The sequence below is a fragment of the Protopterus annectens genome, chromosome 9.part0, assembly GCF_019279795.1.
Source record: "Protopterus annectens isolate FY-2018-M chromosome 9.part0, PAN1.0, whole genome shotgun sequence".
Classification (NCBI taxonomy): Eukaryota; Metazoa; Chordata; order Ceratodontiformes; family Protopteridae; genus Protopterus; species Protopterus annectens.
The window spans coordinates 596,929,674-596,946,085 of record NC_056743.1 but is presented as its reverse complement, the minus strand read 5'-3'; the positions used below and the strand labels follow the sequence as shown (position 1 = coordinate 596,946,085).

At 45.8% G+C, this 16,412-nt stretch overlaps 1 protein-coding gene across 3 annotated transcripts in view; it reads right to left on the bottom strand.

Annotated features, from left to right (window-relative positions):
• Window positions 1-16,412, bottom strand: part of KCTD9 (potassium channel tetramerization domain containing 9) — a 458,686-nt gene that overhangs the window by 100,212 nt on the left and 342,062 nt on the right. The window lies entirely within an intron of this gene.

Here is a 16,412-nt window from a genome sequence, read left to right as displayed (position 1 = left end):
GAATAAGCAAAAACATAAGAAAAAGTTATGTACTCACAATAACGTTTCATCTGTGTTGTCCATTTTCATTCTTCAAGTGATGGGTTTGGATCCAATCCCTTGGATTCAACTACGCCGTTGATAAAGCTCATGGAAACTTAAGAACTCTAGTTTCTCCATTAACCACAATGCACAAAACCCAGTTAAGTCAGATCTTATTTGCTGCCTTAGTGAAATGATACCAGAGAAGGCTATGCCTGGAGTCGTATACATAAATGGTTAGGACACACTTGTCCTGTAAATACTCGTTCTTCCAGAAGGTTTAAGGATGGAGGTTAGTGGGGAGGGAGTCGAAGAATGAAAATGAACACCACAGATGGAATGTTATGGTGGGTACATAACTTTTCTGAAATTGCCAATTTTCATTCTTTGCTCAACTGATGGGACAGAATCCCCAGCTACTTAATTTCCAAGGTGGACTTGAGGAAAGATAGTCCTGAACACGTCAGAAGCAAAAGATGCCCTTCCTCTGGAGACCAGATCTAATTTATAATGAGTAATAAAGTATGGGGAGCAGCCCAAGTAGCCACTACACTAATATCATCCATGGACATTCTTGACTGAAATACTGAGGAAGTTGCCAAGATCTAGTAGAAGGAGTATGAACCGATTTTGTCAGAGTGATGCCCAATTTGTTATACACAAAGGAAATGTAATTTTAAACCATTTAGATAGTGCAACTTTGGCAAAAGTTTTACCTAATGTAGGTTCTGTAAATGAAACTGAACTGACTTTGATGCTCTTATCCTATGCAAGTAAACACGCAGCAGTCTGTAAACATCCAAATAAGTCTAGAGCATATACATATATTATTGTTAGAAAATTTGGGAAAGAATACAGGCAAATTAATACACTTAATATTGGATTCTGACACCACCTTTGGAAGGAATGATTCATAGGTACATAGTCACCCTGTCCCTATCAAAACATCAAGTATGGCGGTTTTGAGGATAATGCTTGGATCTCTGAAATTCTTCTGGCCGAAGTAATGGCTACTAAGATAACAGTCCATGAAAGAAAATTTAATGCCACGGGTAGCTGCAGGCTCAAATGGGGGTTGACTAAAGTATTAGAGGACTAAATTTAGGTGCCAAGGAGGAGTAGGACTTTTATACAGGGGCCTTAAGAGTAGTATGCTTCTTAATGCTTTGCTTAAGTTACTGAAATGCTACTTAAGATCCATTTATCCCAACATGGAAACTTGATATTGCTTCCTACTGGACTCCCAACTGCAGAAGAACTAGCTCCTTCATCAAAGAGAAGTGATAAAAAATCATATACATTATGTATGGGAACTGTAAAAGGTTCAATGTTGTTTTTGAGCCCCAAAAAAATAGAAGTTATGTACTCACCATAACGTTCCATGTTTGTTGTCCTTGGTCGCACCTTCATTCTTGCGGTTTGGTTTCAACTCTGCCATATACTATAGCTAGAGAGCTTTTACTAGCTCGAGGCTAGCCCCTATCCCAGCATGCCTAGCGGTAGTTACCCAAATCTCATTTGTGATAACTCAATACACCATACAAATAGACAAGAGATGTACTCTACATATCCGATGACACCTACATATAAAGGTGTGAACCCTCCACAGTAGTAGACTGAGACTAACCATAAGGTATGATATAAAGGAAACCCAACAAGCATAACCAATAAAACAAGGGATTCATCTTGATCCTCCAGGAAGGGGGGGAAGGAGGGTGGGACACAAGAAGGAAGGCGAGATCAAGGACAACATCACTTAGGGCTTTTCATCCAGCTCCAGACAAGTGGAATACCTCAGGGTTCAGTCCTGGGACCACTCTTGTTTGGCATCTACTTCTCTGAAGTACAGGCCAACACTAGGACTCTGGCTACCAAAGTTTGCGGATGACTGCAAACTGGGAGCCATTACTGAATCCCCAAATAATGTGGATATGCTACAAAAGGGCCTTACAGAAACAGATGCCTGGTGCCAGAGCCATGGGCTCAAGCATAATACCAAAAAATGAATAGTTATCCCCTTTGGGAAAAAACATGTACCCATGAATTACCACATAGGTGGCATTACACTAAACACTGAAAGTGTGATGAGAGACTTGGGGACACAGGTGGACAGTGGGTCTCACCTTCGATAACCACATCACCAAAACAGTCAGGAAATCCTTCTATGTGGCACACCTCATCACCAAGGGCTTTTCATCCGGAAAATAGCAGTTCATTGTCCCACTGTACTCATCCCTCATTAGACCCATTATAGAATACAACGCCTCGTTTGATATGTACCTCTCAAGACATCTGCAACAACTGGAAAGGCCACACAAATACCTCACAAAGAATCACAAGCCTAAAGCAGATGCCCTACACTGACAGTCCCAAAAAAACTCAAGCTATACTCTGTCGCATATAGTCTACTCAGAGGCAATCTCTGCTTAACATACAAGGCCATGTCAAACCAAGAGCTGTTGGACATGCTACACTTAAAGAAACCCCAATCCCTCAGAGCAACATGCTCCAGGGATCTAAACCTTGTGATCAGAACAAAACATGCTTGAGGGATAGGCTCCGGACCCAGAGATTCCCTAGACTCTGAAATAGACTTACCGTACATGTCAAGCAGAGCACCTCTTTGGCCCTCTTCAAAAAGGAACCTTGACGATTGGATGGGAGAGAGCAAATTCACCCCAGGGATCACGTCAATCGCCCTGCTAGACAGGGGTCCAGGGAAGTAAATAGTGTGGGAAGAAATAGCCAGGAAATTGTTATGGCTAGGCTTGTATAGGCCTTAGGACCGATAGCCTAGTACCAACCTATGGAACATTATGGGGAGTACATAACTTCTTTATGTTATGTTGTCCATATCTCGCCTTTGTTCTTGCTGTTTGCGACAGCATCCCCACACCTGATTCTTGGGTGGCTCACTGGAAAAAACTCTTCAGGACCGTGGAACCATTGGATGCCATGTTCCGGGAGGCCACATCTACTTTGTAATGAGTGAAAGGCAATAGAGGTAGACAAGCCCCTTGAGTGCCCTTTAAATTTTCCCTGGAAGTTTTTATTTACGCAACTTGTAGACATGTTTTATAGTGTCTGAAAGCCACTTTTGATAAAGTCACCTTTGAGACTGCACAATCTTTTATTGTCCGCAAAGGATATGAACAATTGGTAAGACTTTCTAAAGTCCTTGGTCCTGTGTAAATAGAAACGCAACTGTCTATGAACGTCCAATTGATGAAGCTTATACTCTGCCTAGTTGTCATGACAGGGGAAGAACATAGGAAGCTCTATGGATTGATTGAAATTGTAGTCAAATCATGCAATGTATAAGAAGTAGGGGTTGGTTCTGAGAGAAACCCGATCTTTATGGAAAATCAAGTATGGGGGAACGAATGGATAAGGCCTGTAATCCTGAAACCCTTCTAGCTGAGGTAATTGACTGATGCCTCAAAAGATCTGGCACAGAGTCCAGGATCCAAGGCTCCCCTTGCAGATGAAGACAAAGGAAAGGGAACCATATCGGATGAGACCAGTTAGGGAAAAGGAGGAAAAACTTTCAACCCAATGACTGCTTTCTGAAGAACCTTGGGGATCAGGGGAAAAGGTGGAAAGGCGTAAAGCAGTCCCAGGGGCCAATCATGAACAAGTGCATCCCTGAGTGACTATCCAGGTGGTAGGATTAGGGCAAAGTAGATGCTGCATTTGTTGTTGGGGGGTGGCAGACTGCAGCATGGCTGGCCCCATTTGCGAAAAATGGGGTCTGCAACTTACTGCTTCAGGGATCACTCTTGGGGCATCAAGATAGCCTGGCTGAGCTTGTCCGCTATCATGCTGGATTTCCCCGGGATGTGCGTTGCAGCCAGAAAGCACGGAGAAGACATAGCCCATTGCCAAATTCGTAGAGCCTCTCGACACAAGGTGCAAGACCTGGTTCCACCCCGTTTGTTGATGTACCACACTACCGACAAATTGTCCATCTGAATTGCTATAGTCCCTGTACGTAGAGAGTCCTGAAGTGCTTGCACGCCAGGAGCCCCGCTCATCTCCAGGACATTGATGTGCAAGTGGTACTAGTGTTCCTGTGAAGTCCCTTGAACAGTCTGTCCCAGATAATGCCCCCTTACTGGGATGCATCTGTGGTCACTGTGGCTACAGGTTGGGGGGTAGAAATGGCCTGCCTATTGTCACCACAGGGGAGTGAAGCCACCACTCCAGATCCCTTTTGCAGGATTCCAGGATCAGAATGTGATGCAAGCTATAGGGACCAGAGGTATTACTGCCGCCATAGAACCCGGGACCTTGAGGACAAATCTTGCTTGAATTCTCGTGTGTGAACAGCATGACAAATTGGCGACAGATCATTAATACTCTTTCTTGAGACAGCTTTACTATCATGGCCCTCGTGTCTAAATCTGCCCCTATAAAGGGGATATACTGACAAGGAAGATTTTCGTAGTTTATGGTGTTCCCCAGTTGAAAACAAGAGTGAATTGTGGATTCCCTTGCCCTGATTAGTTGATGCTCGGTGGTGGCAGTAAGGAGCCAGTCTAGATATGGAAACACCCGGAATCCTTGATGCCTCAGGTGAGCCACAACTAGCACCATACATTTGAACATCCTGGTGGATGTGGTGAGACCAAAGGGCACAGCTCTGAACTGATACAGTTTCCCAGCCGGAAGCATAGACAGCTCCTTGATGGTCTGGCCATTTTTATGTGGTAGTACGCATCCTGGACATTGATAAGTCCAACCCAATTGTCCTGACCCCAGAAGGGGAAGAATGGACTGCAGTGTTACCGTCCAGAACTTTGATTTTTGATGGACTTATTCAGCCTGCTGAGATCCAAAATGGGCCTCCAGTCCCCTGTTTTCTTTGGAACTAAAAAGAACATTGAGTAAGTTCTGGATCAGATTTGGTCTGCGGTGACTTGCTAGATGACTCTCTTCTTAGCAACCTTTGAACCTCTAGGTTTGCTTGATCTCAAAGACTGGGTGGAACATCTGGGACAGTGTGTTCTCTTTTGATCAGGGGACATTGGGAGAAGGGGATATTGTAACCTCCAGATATTATGGATAGTACACTTGTAACTTCTGTGATTGACTCCCAGGCTTTTTGGTACAAAGATAATCTCCCCCCCCTACCCGACTGTCTCCAGACTCAGTCGGGCCTCCCTAAAGGAGCACTGTAGAGCCTACCAGAGGAGGTATCTGTCGCCCTGATTCTGCGGACCCCCTTGGCGCAAAATCGGCATCTTCAGTTATTTCCCCTCCCTGGGGGAAAAGTCTTCATGTGTGTCAGGCAAAGCTCCCTGGGATTTCCCAGACCACATTTTCCCGCTCTTATGGCCTTTAGGATAGGTCCTAGATGGAGCTGAAAAACGTACTCCCACGAGCACAGAGAGTTTTGCCATCCTGTTCACACCTGGTAAGAGAGTCTCTTACCTGAGGCCTGAACAAGGACGAGCCAACAAAGGGGGCATTGGTAAAGGAAGACTAAGGGCTCAACAAAATGACAAAGGCATAACCAGAAGCATCTGCATAATGCTACCCCTGTGCTTGCCACCCTGCTCACCCCATTGGCTGCGTAAAAAATTAGCCGCATGGAGGAGTTAACCACTGAAGTCAAGGTCGCAAGCTGAGAAGCCGCCTTGTCAGAGGCTCCCCGCAGCTGTAGGATCTTGCAAGATATCGCCTAACTCCTTGAGGAGATCCCTCTGAAGCCTTGCAAAGTGGGACAAATAGTTCAGCAACCTGAGTGTAAAGGTCGCTGAAGAAAATATACTCTTCCCATATCTATCCATTGAATGAAACTATTCGACAGATGAAGTTTCCGCTAATTCCTTCTTGGTGGCTGCTGCCACCACCATAGCATCAACGGGAACACCTTTGGTTAAGAGCCTGTCTTCAGGGGCTGTAATGAATTTATTGGGGCCTCTGTGGAAATGGCTCCATCGTGTATGGAGAAATCCAAGCCTTCTGACTCACTACGTGCAATGGTGGGTCGAAAGGAGGAGATGCCCAAGAGGTGCAGGGTCGGGAAACAAATGCAGCCAGGTACACTGACTCATCTTCAGAAGGGGCAAGGGACTTCGTCACCCCTCTAAGGATTTTTAAGATGTCTGAAAAAGACATCTTCAGAGGGGGACCAGAGTCATACAAGTCTGTCTGATGTCAAGAACTCGAGGGAGTTAACATGCTTTCTCTTGCAAGTCCACTTGAGGGACCTCCTCAGAGGGATGCTGAGGGTAGATTTTGGAGAGGTGGGATCGCCCATTGGGGTGTCCTGCAGCATGGGTTCTCTACGCTTAGGGCGGAGACAGACACCGGGACCACAGGCAAAGGAGTCAATAGAGAGGAGGGTGGAGCTGTCTCAGCAGACAGCATGCTCATCACATCGAATGCATCATGGTCCCGACCCAAAATAATCTCCAGCTCCAAAGAAGCAGGAGACTTCCTCTGAACAGAGGGCAACAGCTCTAAAGCCGATGTAGGAGCCAAGATGACCTGCGCCGAAGCTCCGAGAGGGAAAGTAGGGTCTGTCAAAGGTACGATGCCACTCCGACCCTTGGAGCCGATGAGGGAGCGTTGGCTCCCAGATCCTGCGATAGCAGAGGGTATTAGAGATCACAGCGGTAGTCGGAACCAAAAGACTAGAGAAGGTTACTGGAACAGACTGTTCCACCACTACGACTTCCATACACGCGGGCTCCAAACTCAGAGGAGTCAGAATCAAGACAGGTGACGTTTGGGCTGTCTGCATCATTTCAGTCTGGGATGGGTCCGAAAGTATTTCGGCTAATGCTGGTGTTTCAAGAAGCCTCTTTACTACCTTTTCCACATCATCATCTGAGAGGCTCCTGGATGACTGAAAGGAATGGGTTGAAGACTGATGACTGCCCACCACAGATTGTAAAAATGGCGACTGTGGAGCAGACTGCAATGGTTACAAGGTAGGAGATCTAGAACGCTTATAGGACCTTACTGGCTCCAAAAACACAGCTGCAGCTGTAGGGGAAAGCGTCTTGTTGGCACCCAAAGTTGGGTTTGACTTAGCTGGCAGCTTCCCCTTGTCCTTGGACAGGTCTGAACTCTGAGCAGAAGAGGATGAAGGCTTGACTTTGTCAGATTCCTTTGCTGGCAGAGTCCCCTCCATAGCAGCATCAAAGGGGCTCTTCAGTAAACCTCTCAAGATCAACCTGTTTCTTCTCTCCTGCAGGACTTGTGAACTAAAAGCATGGCAGACAGCACAAATCCTACAGGTGAACAGGTCCTAAACAATACACTCAACTCGTGTGCCCGTCCGTAAGGGACATCTTTTGGCAGCACAAGTCGCACTTTTTGAAACCTGAAGGTTTCAAATCCTTGGCAGTATCCTTGGACAAAAGAGACAGCACTATGTCCAAGGCTATAGACTACTAAGAAAACTATGCAATAGACAAAAAAATATATTTTTTAAAACAGACAGGACATAAAAAGTGGGGGGGGGCCTCCAAGTTAAACGGCTAAGTCCCCACCTAAAGAGATCCTCCAACTTAAATGGCAACTCCTTAAAAGTTAAAGGAAAAGCAAAAAAATGGAAGAACCACCCTCTAATTTAAACAGGTTTGAAAAAGGGAAAAGGCCAGAAAGAAAAACTGTTAATCCACACAAAAGCAAGTCACTCAGACCGGATAGAGATAGGTAGAAAGACAACTACAGTTAAATTAAATAAGCTAAACTACAATATTTTATTCAAAAATATGAAACAAAAAACACAGTCTGAGCCAGTATCCGCAATCTCAACGCTGCACGCGGCAAATGAGATCTGGGCAACTACAGTTAGGCATACTGGGATAGAGGCTAGCCTTGAGCCAGCAGATGCTCTCGAGCTATAGTATACGGCAGAGTCAGAGCAGAGGATTGGATCCAAACCAAAACAGCAAGAACGAATGCGAGATATGGACAACAAACTTTTCCCATTTGCTGGAGTAGAGATTCCTGGTGGAAGGTTTGTGGGAAGACATCAAAATATGACAGACCGAGAAGAAAGCATTGGTTGTCTGGCTAGCAATGGAACTGAAGAAGTCAGGTAGTCAGCCTGAGGTTTGCCAAATCCAGGTGCATCACATCTGTCGGGTGAGACAAAAGGTCCCAAGCTGGATCCAGAAATCAAGGTGGTTGAATAAGGTGAGGCCAAAGAAAGTGAAAACAGCTCTGTCAAGGCCAATACGAAGCAATGACAATGAATTTGCTCTTCAATCTGAAAGCATTCTGAAGGAATTTGGGAATTAAAGGAAAGGGCAGATATGCATACAGGAGACTGGGGGGGCGTAATTGTGAAGTAGAGCATCCCTTGGAGATTCCCCCTCTGGGGGGGATTAGGACAGAGTAGCTGCTAAACTTGTTCGGGGGGGGGGGAGCGAACAGATTGCAACAAGGCGCTGCTAACAGAAAGCGGTTGGAAGAGATCGCCCATTGCCATGCCCCAACAGCTTCTCAACACAATGGGTAGGATTTAGTTCCTCCTGGTTTGTTGATGTACCAGACCACCAACGTTGTCAGTTTGTACTGCAATGGTCCCAAGGGGAGAGCATTTTGAAATGCTTGCAACACTAACAGCACTGTCATCATCTCAAGGACATTTACATGCAATTTGGCCTCCTTGGGGGACCAGGTGCCTTTGACAGCCTTCTCCAAATAATGTCACCCCCACCCTAAAGTACAGTTTTGTACCTACCATAAATGTAGATGTTAGAGTGCTCATACAGCTGCAGTCATTAGATGGGTTATCCTGCCGTCAGGCGGGTCCTCAGTCGGCCGAATTTCAAAGTCTAGGTCCGACGTCTGTTGTCGTCGCTTCTTCCCTGACGTCAGTGCGGCAGGGGTATAAAAGAGGCAGCCAACGCCATTTTCTTCAGTTTTTCTTGCCCCAGATGTCAGGTGCCCCCAGAAGGAAGGCAAACAATGTTATGCAAAGATGCAATGTTGATAAATCAAATACAGCAGTTGCAAGCAAATACACCATAAAAGAATACCCCAAAAACGTTATATGAAAAGGTGTTTGTCATAAGGCCTGTGATGGAGGGAGGGAAACCTGGACTGCAGCTGTATGAGCACTAACATCTACATTTATGGTAGGTACAAAACTGTACTATGTTCATCGCACATACAGCTGCAGTCATTACAGATGGGTAGAATCCCAAAGCTAAGTAAGGGTGGTAGGCACTAAGTGGAACTAGGAGGGGCTAGGATGCCCTGCAGGACTGCTGTGGCAAAGCCCGCTCTAGATTTTAAGTATAGTGGGAGGTGATTGTGCTTGGAGAAAGTGTGCACTGAACTCCAGGTGGCTGCTTCCAAAATGTCCTTGGTAGGAACCCCCCTGAGGAAGGCTGCAGAGGTAGCTGTGGCTCTGGTGGAGTGGGATCTGACGCATGCAGACAGTTTTTCCATGAAATGAGTAACAAAAGCGTATGCAGTGGGCTATCCATTTTGAAATAGTCTGTTTGGAAACGGCCTTTCCTTGAGCACCTGCCGCATAGGACAGAGAGTTGCTCAGATTTCCTGAATGGCTTTGTCCTGTCTAAATAGTAACGAAGTTGTCTTTGAATGTCCAAGGAATGTAGTACTCTTTCCCCTTTGTTTTGTGGATTAGGATAAAAGGTAGGTAAGTGGATAGTCGGATTCAAAGCTACACTGGATACTACCTTTGGCATAAAGGTAGGGTTGGTTCATAAGGAAACACTGTCCTGATGGAAAATGATGAATAGTTGCACAGCCATGAGGGCTGGTAGCTCCGAAACCCTGTGTGCTGAGGTGATAGCCAGAAGAAAGGCTGTTTTCCATGACAAGTATTGTAGCTCTGTTGAAGAAGCTGGCTCGAAGGGAGGAAGGGTCAGCTTTTCCAATACGAAGTTGAGGTCCCAAGCAGGGACTGGTGGTTTCCTTGGGGGTTTTATATTCTTTCCCCCTCTGAGGAACTGCCTTAAGAGAGGATGAGAGAATAAAGGAGGATCTGTGTTGTATTGTGCAGAAATGGCTGAAGCGTGGATCTTGATGGAGGAGAAGGGAAGTCCACTGTTTAACATCTCAGCTACGTACTGTAAAATTTGAGGTATATTTATTACCCAAGGATTCGGACCCTTTTCTTGATTCCAGGCACAAAATCGTTTCCATTTGGCGGAGTAGGCTTTTCTAGTAGAAGGTCTTCTGGCCTCCAAGATGACATCTTGCACCTCCTTGGAGAGGAGAATCTGTTGGGAAATCAAGGAATTCTCCATGCAGCTAGATTTAGGGTTTTGAGATGGCTGTGAAGGGTTTTGTAGTTGTGCTGGGACAACAGAAGAGGGACTAGAGGTAGGATCCATGGTGGGGAATATGTCACGCTCTTCAGGAGCGGATACCAGTGTTGTCTTGGCCAGTTTGGAGCAATGAGAATCATTTTCGGCCTCTCTGCTCTGGCTTTTAATAGAACTTTGGGCAGCAGAGGAAGAGGCGGGAAGGCATAGACTGTCAATGTTGTCCAATTGAAGGAAAGTGCGTCCACTTTCCAGGCCTGTGGATGGTAGGTCCTTGAACAAAATTTTTTCAACTGGCAATTTCTGTATGTAGCCAAGAGATCTATGTTTGGCTGTCCCCATGCCCGAGTTATCTTTGTGAAAACTTGAGGATGCAACTTCCATTCGTGTGGAAGTGTCATATTTCTGCTTAGGTTGTCTGCCAGTGCGTTTTCCTTCCCTGGCAGGAATTGTGCCTGTAGTTGAATTTGCAATTCCAGTGCTGTGTTCCATAGGGTCATGGCTTGTCTGCACAGGGGGGTATGAATGAGTTCCCCCCTGTTTGTTTATGTACCACATCACTGTGGTGTTCTGTCCTTATCAATAGCTGGCCTGGATGCAGTAGGTCTTTGAAGGTCATAATAGCATTTTACACGGCTAGCATTTCCTTTTGGTTGATGTGAAGGTGCTTCTCTTTTCGGGTCCATTTTCCCTGAATGCACTGATCTGCCATGTGTGCTCCCCAGGCGTAGTCTGAGGCGTCTGTTGTGATGATTTGAGTTGCTTGAGGTACATGGAAAGGAAGACCTGTGTTTCTTTGGCAAGCTTGAGCCCACCACAAAAATTCCTTTTGAAGGCATGGAATGAGTGGTACAATTGCTTCCAAGCTGTGGCTGTGTTGAGACCATAAGTTTTTAGGTACCACTGAAGTTTCCTCATATGCAGCTTTGCACATGGGATTAGTAGGATGCAAGATGCCATGAATCCCAGAGCCTGCAGGACTTTCCTTGCAGTTAGCCTGGTGAAAGTTGCCATTTTTTTTCTGAAGTACTGAGACAGTTGCCCTTGTTTGTCTGGCGTGAGGTAAGCCATCTGGGTGGCTGTATTCAAGCTGGCACCCAGGAAAATTATTTGAGAGGGTATTAGTTTTGATTTCTTTTTGTTGACTGTGTATCCCAGGAAGTTCAGTTTTATTACAAATGCCAGGTGCTGCAGTAGTACGTCCGTGCTGTCCGCTTGGATCAGGCAGTCGTCCAGATATGGGTAGATTTGTATCCCTTGTAGTCTGCAGAAGGCGATTACTGATGCCAGGCATTTCGTAAACACTCTGGGCGCAGTAGATAAGCCAAAGGGCAATGCAGAGAATTGGCAAAAGGGTTGAACCTGCAAGAAATCTGAGGCATCTTCTGCAATCCTGTGATAGGGACATGCAGGTATGCCTCCTTGAGGTCCAATGTTACCAGCCAAGACTCCTTGCCCAGCATGGGAAGAAGCTGCTGTAATGTGAGCATCTTGAATTTTTGCACCTGTAGATATGTGTTTAGGATGGATAGGTCTAAGATAGGTCTCCAATCTTTGTCTTTCCTTGGTACCAGGAATAGTCTGGAATAAAACACTTGTCCTTGTTCTTTTGCAGGTACCTCGTGAATTGCTTTCATGTCCATGAGAGCTGAAATTTGTTTTTGTGCCTCTGCCCTTTGATTTTGTGGCAGGTTTGGCATGCCTCTCATTTTTGGAAGGGTGTGAAAGTGGAACCTGTAGCCTCTGTCTATAATGTCCAGAATCCATTCGTCTTTTGTAACAATATGCCAATTTTTTGAGAATGTCAGTTTTCCGCCCAAAGGTGCTGCTATTAAAGCTTTGCTTGGCAGGTGTAGGGGGAAGTCATTGTGTCTGTTTTCTAAAAGACAGATCTATCTTCTCCACCTCTTGGGTTTGGTGCTTGCCACGGTCTGGCTCTGAAAGATCCTTGAGGTTGCCCTCTACCCCTTGGGCACCTGTATCTGCCCCTTTGAGGTCTGTCCGTGGCTGGAAAAGACCAATTTTTTTGAGGGCCAGTTTCTGCTGAAACGTGGAGGTTGTACCTGCAGGAAATCTTTCACAGTTTGCATTGATTTCGCTTTTTCCTCCATTTTCTTTAATACCTCCTCAGCTTTAACACCAAACAATAAATCTTTTTGAAGAGGAGCATCCAATAATTTAGCTTTGACATGATCTGGTAAGGTTTGCTCTGAGCCAAGCATGCCTACGTACAACAGACCCCGTAACAGCAGCTCTACATGAGGCCTCTAAAGCATCAAAACCACACTGCAAGGTAAGTTTACCCACTTGCTCTGCACCATGCAACAAATCCTGCAACTCTCTTAAATCTGGTTGTTCTGGTTGTGTCATCTTGCTTTTCAGCTGAGATATCAAAAACTGTTGATACTTTAACATATGGAACTGACAGTTTAATGCCCTCATGGTTGAAGTGGCCGAGGTGTACACCTTTTTCCCCCACCTTTCTAAAGCTCTGGAATCTCTCTCTGAAGGTAATGGGGTTTTTAGCAGTAGAGGCCTTAATTCCCTTGGGACCCTGTGAAATTGTTTCTGGGTCAGCAGTATGGCTTTTATACAGAAACTGGTGAGAATCAGGGACCCGGTAATACCAGTCTGGTTTAACAGGAGCTAGAGGCAAAGAATCTGGGTTAAGGCTGGCTTGTGTACACATCATCCAATATATGTAAAACAGGAGGGATAGCCAGGGGCCTATGCTGGGGGAGCAGAAGAAATTCCTTGAGCCTTTTCTTAGAATCTGAGTAACCTTGGCCTTCTCAGTGAAAGTGTTCCTCAATGTATGCAGGGTTTCCCCAAAAGAGAAGTCCTCAGGGGGGGGGAGACCAAGGGAATAGACTCATCTGCATCAGAGTCTTCGAATGGAGAATAGGCATAATCCTGGTCCTCAGATAGTTCTGAGGTAATACAAGCTTGATCTGAGGAAGGGTATTCTTCCTCTAATCTGGGCCTTTTGTCAGAGGGGGGTTGAGAACCCCTGATAAGAATAATCAAATCCTCAGCCATTTTAAGCATCTGCTTTTTAGGCATGGTGCCTTGAGAGGGGGTCTGAGGAACCTGTTTTTGGTTTTCATGGCTGCTTTAGATTTAGTTAAGGCTTTAATAGAGGAGGAATGCCTGAAGACCCCTTGAGAAATGGCAGGCCTGCCTAAATTCTGAGTTTCCCCACCAGGAGTGGCATCGGTATCTCTAGTAGGAATGGGTGCCGAGGAGCCTGCGACCTCGGGTACTGAAGACACCGGTAATGTAGTGTCATCGGTACTCAGGGGCTGCGTAGGCGCCTCGCTGAGTACCGGAGAACCGGTAGTCTGCCTTAGCGTGGTTTCAGTAGATTGTGTGGACCTCGTATGTCGGTCCTTATCTTTGCGTTTTTTGCTCAAAACTGGAGTTGGAGTATCAGAAGACATAATATAATTACATTTTTTGCCAAAAAAGTGAAGGGCGAACTCCGCCCGGCGCTTAGTGCACTTGTTTAATCTGGCACAAAAACGGCAGGCCGAGACGTCGTGGTCTGGGCCTAAGCAAGGAATACAGAAAGAGTGGAAATCCTTATGCGGTATTTGCTTCCCTACAAGAAATGCAATTATTAACTTTGTCTGACATCGGTCTGAGGCAAGAAAAGTTTCCCCAACGGGGTACTTAGCTTTCAAGAAGACTTTGGCTGAAATACTTTCGTAAATCTCAGGAGCTGGCCGACCGGCACTTGCGAACTGCTTCTGCTTCGGGCACCACGCGGCAAGAAAGACTGAAGAAAACTGTGTTGGCTGCCTCAAACCCCTGCCGCACTGACGTCAGGGAAGAAGCAACGACAACAGATGCCGGACCTAGACTTTGGAATTCGGCCGACCGAGGACCCGCCTGATGGCAGGATAACCCATCTGTAATGACTGCAGCTGTATGCACGATGAACATCTGGGAAGCATCCGTGGTCACTATGGCCTTGGGGTGGGGAAAATGTATGGATGGCCTAGAACTTTCTGAATAAATCCACCATTCCAGGTGTCTCTTGCATCTTGCACGTCTGAGTGATTCTTACCTGGTAAGAAAAACTGAAATAGTTGGCCACTGTGTGCCTAGCATCCATTGAAGAATTTGCATGTAATGTCTGGCTAGTGGTACTAATGTTACTGCTGCTGCCATTGATCCCAAGGCTTGAAGGACCAGATGGGCCAAAATCATGGCATTGCAGATTATCTTTTTGACTTGTGAACTTACTGATTGGATTCTCAATAGTGGCAGGGAAGCAATGGTAGATTTCATATTGAGAACTGCACCTATAAACTCTAGGCTCTGAGTAGGTGAGATTTCTCATGGTTTATGGTCATCTCCAGGAGATAAGTCTGGAGAAAGTACAGTTTTGTACCTACCATAAATGTAGATGTCCGATAGGTATGCATCTGCAGTCATCACATATGGGTTGTCCTGCCTCAGGCAGCCCTTCGGTCGGCCGGATTCCAAAGTCTGGGTCCGGCATCGGCTGATGTCGCCTTCCCGGCGCCAGCGCCTAGGGTATAAAAGCGTCAGCCGACGCCATCTTCCTCAGTTTTTCTTGCCCCAGATGCCCTCTAAGGAAGGCTAAATTTGGAGAAATGCAATAAATTCCACACATGCACAAAAATATATACATATATACAAACAAATACACCATAATTGATAACCCCAGCTAGCTATGAGAGGGGAATGTACCCAAGAACCCCAGCTAGCTATGAGAGGGGAATGTACCCAAGAAATACCACAGAGGGGAAGGAGGGAGGGTAAACCTAACTGCAGATGCATACCTATCGGACATCTACATTTATGGTAGGTACAAAACTGTACTATGTCCTTCAAGGATGCATCTGCAGTCATCACATATGGGTAGAATACCATAGCCAATCTGGGGGTGGAGGATCTATGTAAAGGATGGTGTAGCTAAAATGCCCTGCAGGACTGCCGTAGCAAAGCCTGCTCTGGATCTGGAATATAAAGGTAAGTTGTAATGCTTGGAAAATGTATGCACGGAGCTCCATGTAGCAGCTTCTAAAATGTCCTTGGTAACCACCCCTCTTAAGGCTGTGGAGATGGCTGTGGCTCTGGTCGAATGAGGTCTAATGTTAGCTGGCACAGTTTTTCCATGAAAGGAATAACAGAAACGAATGCAATTCCCTATCTATTTTGAAATTGTCTGTTTTGAAATTGCTTTTCCTTGTGCACCAGTAGCATATGCTACAAACAACTGGTCAGTTTTTCTGTAATTTTTAGTTCTGTCCAAGTAGTAGCTCAACTGTCGGTGTATGTCCACGGTGTGCAGAAGCTTTTCCCCTTTTTGTGGATTTGGAAAGAAGGTAGGCAGGTGAATAGCTTGGTTTAATGAGACCCTAGATACCACCTTTGGCATAAATGAAGGATTGGTTCTCAATGAGACTCTGTCTTGATGAAAAATAAGAAATGGCTGTACTGCCATGAGGGCCTGTAACTCAGATACTCTTCTTGCTGAGGTTATGGCCAGAAGGAAGGCAGTCTTCCAAGAGAGGAACTGTAGTTCTGCAGATGCTGCTGGTTCAAATGGAGGCAGTGTTAGTTTTTCCAACACGAAGTTAAGGTCCCAAGTAGGCAGTGGTGGTTTCCTTGGAGGATTGATGTTTTTAATACCTCTTAAAAATTGTCTTAGCAGAGGATGAGAGAAGACAGGAGGATCAGTATTGTATTCTGCTGAAATTGCTGAAGCATGAATTTTAATGGAAGAGTAAGACGGGCCATTGTGGAGCATTTCTGCTAAATATTCCAGGATATGCACCATGTTCATAACTGTTGCATCTAGGCCCTTTGAGGTGCTCCAGGTGTGAAATCTTTTCCATTTTGCCGAGTATGCCTTTCGTGTGGAAGGCCTGCGAGCTTCCATGATGATATCCTTCACTCTTGGATAGCTTATCCTGGTGATGAGTCAAAGTATTTTCCAGGCAGCTAGCTGTAATGTTTTCAGGTTGGAATGCAGAGTTTTGTAATTGCGCTGTCAGGAGAAGCGGCCATTGTGGCAAAAGCCATGGTTTTGTCTGTGACATGCTCTTTAGCAATGCGTACCAGTGCTGTCTTGACCAGTCCGGAGCTATCAGA